The sequence below is a fragment of the Oncorhynchus clarkii genome, chromosome 9 (assembly GCF_045791955.1).
Source record: "Oncorhynchus clarkii lewisi isolate Uvic-CL-2024 chromosome 9, UVic_Ocla_1.0, whole genome shotgun sequence".
Lineage (NCBI taxonomy): Eukaryota > Metazoa > Chordata > Actinopteri > Salmoniformes > Salmonidae > Oncorhynchus > Oncorhynchus clarkii.
The window spans coordinates 41,476,438-41,489,253 of record NC_092155.1 but is presented as its reverse complement, the minus strand read 5'-3'; the positions used below and the strand labels follow the sequence as shown (position 1 = coordinate 41,489,253).

The following is a 12,816-nucleotide window of genomic DNA, read 5'->3' as shown; positions in this document are numbered from 1 at the left end:
TGTACCAAAGACACACACAAAAAACAACAGCAACTACTACTAATGCTCTCAAAAACGGTATGATACAGTATGTGCATCTCTGCTCTGCTTCCTGAGTCTGTTTGTAGTACATCTGACTGCAACTCAAAGTCAAAATTGACCTATATCACAATACATTTCTCTTCATATCTAATTTAATGCTGTAATGAGCGTGGTGGCTCTACTGTGCTCCACTGTGCTATTTGACTCAACCAGGCAGGAATGCCCTCTTGTGATCACCCACCATGCCCACAGCTGATGTTTGAGAGCTTTGGCAACAAACAGAATCCCTTTTCGTAATGTGTTTGTTAATCTATTCAAACACCGTTTGTAGTGTAATCCCTCAAACTCAGGTTGGAAGCTAGTCTTTTATCTTTCATTATTTGGGATTTTTTTCCCCATCAAAACAAGAGAGCGGCTGGCACGGCATGCTGCGTGGAGCTATCCTCAGAGACTTGGTGTTCAAAGCTGCATGTGGGAAGTAGATGTGGAATATGCGGTAGAGATGGGATGAAAGATTCATGTTTAAGGGAGACTGTGGGATACTGTATGTAATGGACGACATATGTGGCTGGCACTGTAAACGTTTGTTTTGTAATTTACTGCAGCTAGCTGATGCAACTTCATCATAGGGTCGCTGGTGGACTTACCATTAGGCAGAAGAGGCCATTTCCTTAGGCCTCCCATTATCAAGGGGTCTCGTGAGCTGGGCATATAAAAAAATACTGTGGCAAGAAAAAGTATGTGAACCCTTTGGAAATGCCTGGATTTCTGCATAAATTGGTCATAAAAGTTGATCTGATCTTCAGCTAGGTCACAACAATAGACAAACACAGTCTGCTTAAACTGATAACACACAAACAATTACACGTTTTCATGTCTTTGTTGAACACACCGTGTAAACATTCACAGTGCAGGGTGGGAAAAGTATGTGAACCCTTGTAATAACTGGTTGACCCTCCTTTGACAGAAATAACCTCAACCAAACGTTTTCTGTAGTTGCGGATCAGACCTGCACAACGGTCAGGAGGAATTTTGGACCATAGATCTTTACAAAACTGTTTCAGTTCAGCAATATTCTTGGGATGTTTGGTGCTCTCTTGAGGTCATGCAACAGCATCTCAGTCGGGTTGAGGTCAGGACTATTTTCTTCTGTTGAAGCCATTCTGTTGTTGATTTATTTCTGTGTTTTGGGTCGTTGTCCTGTTGCATCACCCAACTTCTGTTGAGCTTCAATTGGTGGACAGGTAGCCTAACATTATCCTGTAGAACTTGTGAATTCATTTTTCTGTCGATGATAGCAAGCTGTCCAGGCCCTGAAGCAGCAAAGCAGCCCCAAACCATGATGCTTCCTCCACCGTAACTTTACAGTTGGGATGAGGTTTTGGTGTTGGTGTGCTGTGCCTTTTTTTCTCCACACATAGTGTTGTGTGTTCCTTCCAAACAACTCAACTGTAGTTTCATCTGTCCACAGAATATTTTGCCAGTAGTGCTGTGGAACATCCAGGCGCACTTTTGGAAACTTCAGACGTGCAGCAATGTTTTTTTTTTGGACAGCAGTGACTTCTTCCGTGTTGTCCTCCCATGAACACCATTCTTGTTTAGTGTTTTATGTATCGTAGACTTGTCAACAGAGATGTTAGCATGTTACAGAGATTTCTGTAAGTCTTTAGCTGACACTCTAGGATTCTTCTTAACCTCATTGAGCATTCTGTGCTGTGCTCTTGCAGGACGGCCACTCCTAGGGAGAGTAGCAACAGTGCTGAACTTTGTCCATTTATAGACAATTTGTCTTACCGTGGACTGATGAACATCAAGGCTTTTAAAGATACTTTTGTAACCCTTTCTTGCTTTATGCAAGTCAACAATTCTTAATATTAGGTCTTCTGAGATCTCTTTTGTTCGAGACATGGTTCACAGACAATCAGACAATGCTTCTTGTGAATAGCAAACTCAAAATTTGTGAGTGTTTTTTATAAGGCAGGGCAGCTCTAACCAACATCTCCAAACTCGTCTCATTGATTGGACTCCAGGTTAGCTGACTCCTGACTCCAATTAGCTTTTGGAGAAGTCATTAGCCTAGGGGTTCACACACTTTCCCTACCTTCACTGTAAATGTTTAAATTATCTATTCAATATAGACAAGAAAAATACAATAATTTGTATGTTATTAGTTTAAGCACACTATGTTTGTCTATTGTTGTGACTTAGATGAAGATCAGATCAAATTTGATGACCAATCGAGGTAATTCCAAAGGGTTCACATAATTTTTCTTGACACTAAAAAATGGTCTTTAAGAGACCTCTAAACAATTCAGATCAAGTCTGAGAAATGTACGTTTGTAATGTCATCTACCTGGCCAAAAAACGGAATCTGCAAGAGCAGGCCGCAGCAAGCCCGCACCCTCTCCTGATTCACCCCGCCACCGGATGCTACGGCCAATGTCGGCCCCACGGGAACACTGATTGTGGAGCTGCTACAATCCGTGATGTGCAGCCTCAAAATTGACTCTCTCTACCAATCTCAGGTCAGAGATATCAATGGTCAAAGACAAGCTTTAAAAAATATATATTTGGAGTATACAGAATAAGCTCGACGCACACGGAGCAGCCTTATTGGAGCTGGAGCGCGGTGCTACAGACCACAGCTCTCGCATTAGCGAGCTAGAGGCTAACGTTGGCTCAATAACAACTAGGGTGGCATACCTCGATAATAGATGCAAAGATATGGAAAGTAGAATGCAGAGGAACAACATTCGTCTTCTGGAAATACCGGAGGGAGTGGAGGGCCCAAGACTGACAGAGTTCATGGCCCAGCTGCTTCAGGAGCTGCTCGGCCTGGAGGAGAAGCCGTTGCTAGACCTGGCCCACCGCGCCCTGCGTAGCCGGACCCCGGGATGGAGAACCCCCCGCGACCATTTGTCATCGGGGCGCATTTCTTTCACGTCCGCAATGACATACTGAGGAGATCGGGAGAAGCATCTCCTCTCCTCTGTAAGGGTAAAAGAGTCTCTGTATTTGCGGACTACACCATGGCTGTGCCTAAGAAGGCTAGCTTCGGAGCTGTGAAGCGCCAGCTACGCACCTGCCCGGGCATGAAGTTCGGCCTCATCTACCCTGCGGTTCTTAGACTGATTTTACTGGACGGCTCCATGCACAGATTCAAGGACCCGGCTCTAGCGGCAGATTTCATCAACAAGAACGTGAAAGCGGCTGTTGTACCGCATGGTGTGGAACAAATGGTTGGTTAGCTGGTCTTGTTAGCAGGCTGGCAGACTGGTTGGCTAGCGAAGCCAACTTTGCTGGGTTTATTGACACTCATTATTTTTTTCCTTTTCATTTCCAACCCATGTTGGTGAGTATACAGTTGACTCCCAACTACTGTATAATGTGATATAATGCAGATATGCCTATACAGTATATATTCTTTATTCCACTCACATTGTTGCCTTTTATTTGTATCATTACTATTTTATTTTGATCACATCTGGCTGTTTTCATGGTTCAGTCGCAGTTTTACCACTTTTATTGAGCTTAAACCTCTCTTAACCGAGGTTAGGTTTCCTTAGACTCTACTGGGGACCAATCTATGCATGTTTGGTTTACTCTGGTTAAATGGTCACACATCTCAGGTAGCACAGAGTAAGAGTTATCATGCTTTGCTCTAAACCTTTTGTGTATTTCGGGTTTTGCTTGCATCTCAGTTGAGGAGATGCTTCGGCGAGGGGGGGGGGGGGGGTTCACCTCTTTATTTGTATATAGTTTTGTGTTTTTTGCACTTCGTCGCTTGTCTTTGTTTTTAAAATTTGTGCTATTAGGGTCAACTAAGATCTTTAGTTTACATTGTACACGTCCTCTCTCTCTGATGACATGACTCAGCCTAGTGTAGCCCATCCAGCTGGAGGGAAAAGTTTGAATTTCCTTACTTGGAATTGCAGGGGCATCAATAACCCAGTTAGTAGTAGTGAGGTGCTACACCACCCTCATCAATTGAAAGCTCACGTCATCTTTCTCCAAGAAACTCATCTTCAACACTCAAGTCTTAGGTGCAGATGAGTGGGTCAGATGTTCCATTCCTTAATTCAGAGTAAGGCATGAGGGGTGGCTATTGTACTTCACAGATGTTATTATGTGATCGCAGATCCCCATGGTAGATACATACTTGTCAGTGGTAGGCTGCTCAATACGAATGTACCTCTTAATATAATATCCTAATTGAGACAGTGGCGATTTTTATTTTTTTTCAAATCCGTTTTCTCCCCACTGATTATGTCCTCCCATATGTTGATCTTAGGTGGTGACATTAACTGTTAGTTAGACCCACATTTGGATCGATCCTCCACTAAACCTACTACCTTGTCAGCCTCCGCTAGAGTTGTCCGAACCTTTGTCTGAATTTGCAGTTTCAGACCCTTGGAGAATGTTTTATCCATCTGGGAAAGCAACCTCTTTTATTCTCATCGGTTCACCACACTTTTACGCGCATAGACTACTTCCTTGTAGATGACAGACGTCTCCATTTCATATCTTCATGTTCATATAATCCAATTGTTGTATCTGACCACGCCCCTGTTACTATGGAAGCGGCCTTTCAAATCGCTGACAACCTGTGACCGCCTTGGCGGCTAAATCCTCAACTGCTCAGTAGTGAACACTTTTGTCCATTTTGTTTTGGGTCAAACGGCTTTTTCATGAGTACGAATAGAATCCCAAACATCTATGCGTCTACTCTCTGGGGAAACTTTGAAAGCTTATATCATAGGTTAAATTATTTCCTAAACCGCACATGAGAACAAACTGAAAAAGGATAGGCTATGTTAACATGCTGTATTGCCTTATTAGATGACATCTCCAGATACTTATAAGGAGCGTTTAACTTTGCAAGCAGAATTTGACACATTATTAACGGACCAGCACTTATTACAAACATGTAGCGTTTCAGGTAAGACCCAAGTGCAGACTGTGTTGATGTACCAATGTCTATTACAGCAACAGGGGCAGGCAAACGACAGGTCAAGGCAGGCAGGGGTCTATAATCCAGAGTAGTGGGGCAAAGGTACAGTACGGCAGGCAGGCTCAGGTCAGGCAGAGGTCGGTAATCCAGAGTAGGGGCAACGGTACAGGACAGCAGGCAGGCTCAGGGACAGGCAGAGTGGTCAGGCAGGCGGGCTCAGAGTCTGGACAGGCAAGGGTCAAAACCAGGAGGGCGAGAAAAAGAGAGTGGGGAAAAGCAGGAGCTGAGAAAAACACTGGTTGACTTGACAAACAAAACGAACTGGCAACAAACAGAGAACACAGGTATAAATACACAGGGGATGATGGGGAAGATGGGCGACACCTGGAGGGTGCTCAAACAAAAGATAGCTCAATACATAAAGAGCGATAGAGACATAGTCTGAGAGGGTGAAACAGAGCGATCTACATTTACAGAGAGATTGAGCTCTAGAGCAAACAACTGACAGGGTTTTTAAACCAAGGGAAAGGAACTGGGATTGGGTAGGAAACAAGAGGAGGTGTGTCTTCTGATTGATGATTGATTGGTGACTGATTGGGGAGTGATGATTTTCACCTGTGAGGGGAGAAGGAGAGAAAAGAACACAGGATACACACACACACACACACACACACACACACACACACACACACACACACACACACACACACACACACACAGGATACCTGTATCCGTTACAGGGGTGCTAACATTCAAAATCAAATAGCAAATTGATCCTTGGTATGACCACCTTGAAACAATTCCATATGTTAGCTAAGGAGAAAGTCAGCCCCGGGCCCTTAGACTAGGGGCAGGCACGTGCACAGACTCCAGACTTGCCATTCCAGTCTCCAAAGTGCCCTTTTGGGTGGTGGTATAATTTCCCCCCTGCTGTGTGCTGATACACTCAGCAGAAAGACAGAGAGGTAAATCACAGTCAGTCAAATAAAATCGAGCTAGCCAACAAGCAGATGTACATCAATCATCCACATCAATGATCAGCTGATAGCCCACCCTCTTTTCCCGATGTCAATCATGCCTTTAAGATAAAATAGTAGTTTATCAATCCCCAGAGGGGAAATTTGATTGCACCAGCTAATACATACATCACCAATAAATACTCCATAAAAACACAACAAACATAAAAGCATCATCATCAATATTTATTTAAAAAAAATGTTAAAAAGCCTCATATCTTATGGTAAGAAGGCTCTGTGGAAGGTCAAGTTATTCTGTCTGCCATCACACTGTGATGCTCCAGGCAGGTACTGTGGAGTGTTGGCTTCTCAACTTCTACACCTTTTGAGGATTGCCTTATCCAGCATGGTCTCTAATTTGTCCTGGTTGGTGCCGATGCTAGATCCAGCCTTGCATCCTCCCAGGCAGATTACACTGTTAAACAGGACACTAGCCACAGAATGTGTGCATTTTTGAGCAGACATCGAAAGATCTGAGCTTCCTTAAAAAGAATAACCTTTGCTGAGCCTTTTTTAAAACCATGGAGGTGTTCTCTTTCCAGTGCAGCTTATCGTCAATCACATTTAGCTCCAGGTGGTTTTGGCTGCCCCATGCCACAAATTAGGATATGTCCTCCCTGTATAGGGAATCATCATCCTTCATGATGCAGCCTACAATGGCTGAATTGTCTGAAAACTTTTGTAGGTGACTGTCACGTTCTGACCTTAGTTAATTTATTATGTCTTTGTTTTAGTATGGTCAGGGCGTGAGTTGGATGGGTTGTCTATGTTCCCTTTTCTATGTTTTGGGGATTTCTGTGTTTGGCCTGGTATGGTTCTCAATCAGAGGCATCTGTTTATCGTTGTCCCTGATTGACTTTTGAGTTGTGGGTGATTATTTTCCGTGTCAGTGTTTGATACCACACGGGACTGTTTTGTCTGTTTGTTTCACTTTGTTATTTTGTATTTTTGTAGTGTTCAGTTTATCTTATTAAAATGGACACTTGCCACGCTGCAAATTGGTCCGACCTCTCTTACTCCTCATCAGAGGAAGACGGCGAACGTTACAGTGACAGGTGTCTTGGGAGTCCCGGCAGTCTGCTGTGTAGAGGGTGAAGAGGAATGGTGACAAAACCGTCCCTTGTGGGGCATCTGTGTTAGTGATGATGTTGTTTGAGACAGAGTGGTTCTGTAGTCTGACCCACTACGGCCTGTCAGTGAGGTAGTCCATGGCCCAGGTGATGGTGGAAGGATGTAACTGCATGACTTGGAGTTGGCGGGCTAGAATATGGAGCTGGATGGAGGCACTGTAACTAGCTTGCTTACAGTTTGTGATGATGAGTGAGTGTGTCGTTGTTCCATTCCTTTTCAGTCTTGGAGAGTACACAGCCTTTGTACTATGCTCCATTGATTTAGTTTTGATGAAATGGTGATTTTCCTGGACACTGTCGTATCTCACCAGAGGACAGTTATGGAGGATTTTCTCTTTAATGCATCTTTGAAAGCCCTGTCCGGCCATCCCTCTCCTGTACCACGCAGCACTCCAGAGAGAGAGAGAGCGAGAGAGCGAGAGAGCGAGAGAGCGAGAGAGCGAGAGAGAGAGAGAGAGAGAGAGAGAGAGAGAGAGAGAGAGAGAGAGTTGAGTTTTAAATACTCTTTATTGGGTCTGGGGGCCCACCACACAATAAATACTCATACAAAACCACAGTTACACATCAATTAAAAACACAACTCCAATTCCTCCTCCACAGTAACAAAACACAACAGCCTCTGAATACCCCATATACTCAAAAACAGATCAATATTGTTGACAAGTTTATAATAAGCAAACTCAACCCTTAGTCTCGCTGCCAACATTCCCTCCAGCATTCCCACCACATCCACAGACCCCTGTCCCCGAATGCTGTTCTTTCGGGTCTTCCATATCGCTAATTTTGCTGCCCCTAACACAAAATTAAGCAACACAACTACACCCTTTTGACTGAACCTGTACTTTGGCCCAAATATATACAGTTGGGAAGAGAAAACCTCTCCCAACGTTGAGAACCAATCAGTGATCAGATCAATCATCCCAACCAACCTGGGACACAGTAAAAACAGATGTGCCAGAGATTCATCTTCAGCACAGAATGGACACCCCTCCCCAACAGTAGGGTCCAGGTGTACCAGATGCATGTTGGTGGCTATAGCTCCATGTATTATCCTCCATTGGAGGTCAGCTGTCCTCTTATCAATAGGCAGTTTATACAATGATCGCCAACAGCCTTTTGGAGAAGCACCTGGACCAAGCACATCCGCCCACCTCGTCGATTTTACCCCTTCCAGGGAAGAGGCATGGGACACCTTCACACATGTTCTGTACATAGCCTTCTTTCCCACCTCGTTGAACTCCCCCAGCTCCGGGGTATCGAAGGAAAGCAGCATCCCCGCGTCCTCCTCAAATGCCCCCATCGCAGCACTAACAATCAGTGCAGGGAACACATAATCCAGACCCTCCTTCCACCGATCAGAATTGGAAATGTCAGTCACATACTGCAGATGAAGCACTGGCAAGGAGTCGCAGACCTCATCGACGACCTTCCTCAGTAGGCGAGATGATCGGATCCCCGCTCTTTCTCTCAGCTCCTCCAATCTGCTCCTGCTCCGCATCAGATGACCCAGCTTGGTACACCCCACGCCTAATAGGCATGAACGTAGGCTAGCTGAAACCAGAACACGGGACTGGATGGCAGTGTTATGAAAAAGAGGCTCTTCAAAAAGCCACATCCCTGGTGGCGTGCCGGTCTTACGGGACTTGACAAAGACTCTCCAAGCCTGCATAACAGACTCATAAAATGGAGTCAGGCCAGTCAAATCACCCCCCTCCAGCTTTAAGAGGAAAATATGTTTGTCTAAGCCCAAACAGCCCGCTCTCCTCATCAATATGTAGGCTGTTTCGACCCAGCTAGAACAGTCTCTGTACAACAATCTCTGAACTGCTTGGAGCCGGAAAGCCGTGATCCTAGAGGAAATGTCCACCAGGCCTTGCCCACCCTCGTGCAGTGGCAGATACAGGGCTGCAGCTTTGATCCAGTGTTGTCCAGACCAGAAGAAATTGACAAGGGTCCTCTGAAGCTCTTGTATCAGACCCTTTGGTGGCTGTAAAATCATTAGTCTGTGCCACAGGGTAGAAGCAGCAAGATTATTAGCTACCAGGACCCGTCCCCTATAGGACAGCTGGGGCAACACCCATTTCCACCTTGACAGTCTGGCACACACTTTCTCCACTACACCCTCCCAGTTCTTTTTCTGAAAGACATCGGAGCCTAGAAAAACTCCCAAAGTCTTCATTCCATCTCTGCCCCACTGAAGCCCCCCTGGTAACCGTGGAGCGGACCCCATCTGAAGCTGACCTGCCCACAGCGCTTCACTCTTTCCCCAATTGACTCTAGCTGAGGAGGCCCCCTCATACACCTTTAAAGTGTTTGAGAGAACCTTAACATCCTCACCCCCTGTAATAAAAACGATCACGTCATCTGCATACACAGACAGTGCTATCGTGGGACCCTTCATTACACCTGGCACAGAGAAACCAGTAAGCTTCGCTCTTAAAAAACAAAGCATTGGTTCAATCGCCAGACTATATAACTGCCCTGAAATTGGGCATCCCTGCCTGATGCCCCTTTCGACAGGGATGGGGCAACTCAAACCACCACCAACCTTCACCATACACGAGGCTCCAGCATACAGTAAATTCACCCAAGACAGAAAAACATCCCCAAACCCAAAGGCTTTCATTGTTTTAAACAAGTACTGGTGGTCCACACGATCAAAAGCCTTCTCCTGATCCAACGAAAGTAAACCCACATTTACAGCAGACAGTTTACAAATGTCTAAAACATCTCTTATCAGAAACAAGTTGTCAACAATAGAGCGATCAGGTACACAGTAGGACTGGTCCTTGTGGATCAACAATCCCAGATAGTCTTTCAACCTGTTTGAGAGACATTTAGAAACAATTTTGTATTCTGCGCACAGCAAGGCAACAGGTCTCCAATTTTTTATGAGAGCCAAATCCCCCTTTTTTGGCAACAGTGAAAGCACCGCACGTTGACAGGATACAGGAAGAGAACCCTCATGAAAAGATTCACACACCACTTCATAAAAATCCTCCCCAATAGACCCCCAAAAGTGCTTGTAAAACTCAGATGGTAAACCATCGATGCCAGGGGCTCGGCCTGTTGAGAGCTGCATAACTGCTGTGGACAGCTCTTGCAGTGTAATATCAGCGTCCAATGCGACTCTCTGCTCAGGTCCCAATTGAGGAAGACCGTGTAACAACTGTTCAGTACATAAAGAGTCACAATCCTCCGCCTTGTAAAGGGATGAGTAAAAATCCACGGCATGTTGACGCATTTCAATATCATTCGTGGTCACCTTCCCATCAGGGAGACGAAGGCAGACCATCTGTTTGCGTTGAAATTTCGACTGTCCTAGGTTGAAAAAAAAAGCGCTAGGAGCATCCATATCCTTGAGGGAAGCGAAACGAGACCTAATCAAGGCACCCTTCACTCTTTCATGCAGAAACGACCTCAGTTCATGTCTCTTGTCCTGTAAGTTCATGACTAGTCCAGGGTCGTTCTGAGTGAGCAGCTTCAATTCAGTAGATTTGATGTCCTGTTCAAGGGCCTTGATAGTCTCTTTAACCTCAATTTGAGACAGAGCAGTATACTGTTGACAAAAAACTCGTATTTGGGCCTTCCCAACCTCCCACCATTGTCTCAAGGACTCAAAATTCCCTTTTATACCCCTCCATTTTTCCCAAAACAACAAAAACCTGTCACAAAACATGACATCATGTAACAATTTAACATTAAAATACCAGTAAGGCGATGACCGTCGTGGACAGGACAAGTGAATATCAACAGTAACAATATGATGATCAGAGAAACCCACAGGAGTAATGGCACACTTTCCAACCCTACTACAGTAGTGATCAGATACATACAACCTGTCTAACCTTGCTGCACTGACACGACCTTCATTCATTTTTAGCCATGTGTACTGCCTAACTTTTGCATTCCTTACTCTCCACACATCAGAAAGCTCAAACTCAGTTAATAGGCCAGACAGGCAAGTGGCTGACCGCAGGTGAGGTTCTTCAGCGGTGCGATCAACAGTAAAATCCACTGTACAGTTCCAGTCACCCCCTAAAACCATACACCCCTCTTGGTCACACTGTCTTAAGGTTTCCTTTATTTGATCAAATATAGCAATACGCTCTGTACCCTCATTCGGAGCATAAACATTCAAAAAAACAAACAGAAACCCCATAACATCCACCTTGACCAATAAAACCCGACCCTTGACAATCTCTGTTGTAGATACCACAGTCACCCCTAAGCCTGAGGAAAACAAGATGGCCACCCCAGCACTGAAATTAGTACCATGACTGAGTACATGCTGCCCCTCCCACCACATACCCAGTCAACCTCATTTTCCTCATCACTATGTGTCTCCTGTAGGAAAACTACATTAAGCCTTTTCTGTTTTATTACTTCTAGTACCCAAGCCCTCTTATTCCTGTCCCTTCCCCCATTAATATTGAGAGAACCTACCCTTAGTACCTCCATATAGAAAAGAGAAAAGAAAAGCAGAAGAAACCACAGAGAAACCAACGAGAAAAAAGACACCCTATGAAGCATGATCATCATCATTATTTTTCTTTCTTCTCTTAACCTGAACACGTTTCCCACCACCTTTTGCTGCTGCAACAGCAGTAATACATTTCCTCAAGCGAAACCGCTTCTTCTCACTCAATTGGTCTAACCCCACCGTCTTCTGTAACATCACAGCTGACCTCACAAACTTATCAACATCAAAATAATCTGCCAATTTGACAGATTTCCCAAAAGTCTGATCCAGAAACTCATTTACCTCCTCTAGATCATAAACTGAGTCCTCACCAGCAGCTGTCATATCTAAAGAGATATCCATATCATTCTCCTGATCTTCAGCTGAGACCACAGACAACTGACTCCCCTCTACCACATCCCTTTCAACACTCCCCACTTGCACCTCATCACTCGTACCAGGCATCTCCTCCACTACCTGGGAGACTAGCCCCACCTGAACATCACTACTCATAGTAGTCATCTTCTCCACTAACTGGGAGCCTAGCTCCACATGAACCCCAGCACTCGTAGTGGGCATCTCCTCTACTGCCTTGGAGCTTAGCTCCACATGAAAACCCTCATGTACCTCATTACTCGTAGTGGGCATCTCTTCCACTACCTGGGAGCCTAGCTCTACATGAACCCCAGCACTCGTAGTGGGCATCTCCTCCACTACCTGGGAGCCTAGCTCCACATGAAACCCCTCCTGAACCTCATTACTCGTAGTGGGCATCTCCTCCACTACCTGGGAGCCTAGCTCCACATGAAACCCCTCCTGTACCCCGTTACTCACAATGGGCATATCCTCCACTACCTGGGAGCCTAGCTCCACATGAACCCCCTCCTTTACCCCAGCACTCATACTGGGCACCTGCTCACCAGTCTGAGGAACTGGCTCTTCAGATACATCCTTACCTTCTACAACAATACTTTTCTGTAGCATAACATTTCCCTCTAATACAAGTTGCAACCCCGTGCCCTCAACGGGGATAACTTGTTCCTCAGCACCAGGTGCTTGTGGCTGCTCTGCCGCTGTCGGCCCACCTCTCCCTACATCAGTGGGCCCAGGCGTTATGAGGACCACCTGCGCCCCTCCCTCGGCCTTCTCCCTTTTCGGGCAAGCATGTCGCTTATGACCAACATCCCCACACTCAAAACACCGTTGACTACCCGTACTAGCATAAGCCATATACAA

At 45.3% G+C, this 12,816-nt stretch overlaps 1 protein-coding gene across 1 annotated transcript in view; it reads left to right on the top strand.

The window, feature by feature from the left end:
• Positions 1-12,816, top strand: part of LOC139416310 (acid-sensing ion channel 1-like) — an 82,085-nt gene that overhangs the window by 6,627 nt on the left and 62,642 nt on the right. The gene's annotated exons all lie outside the window — the stretch shown is intronic.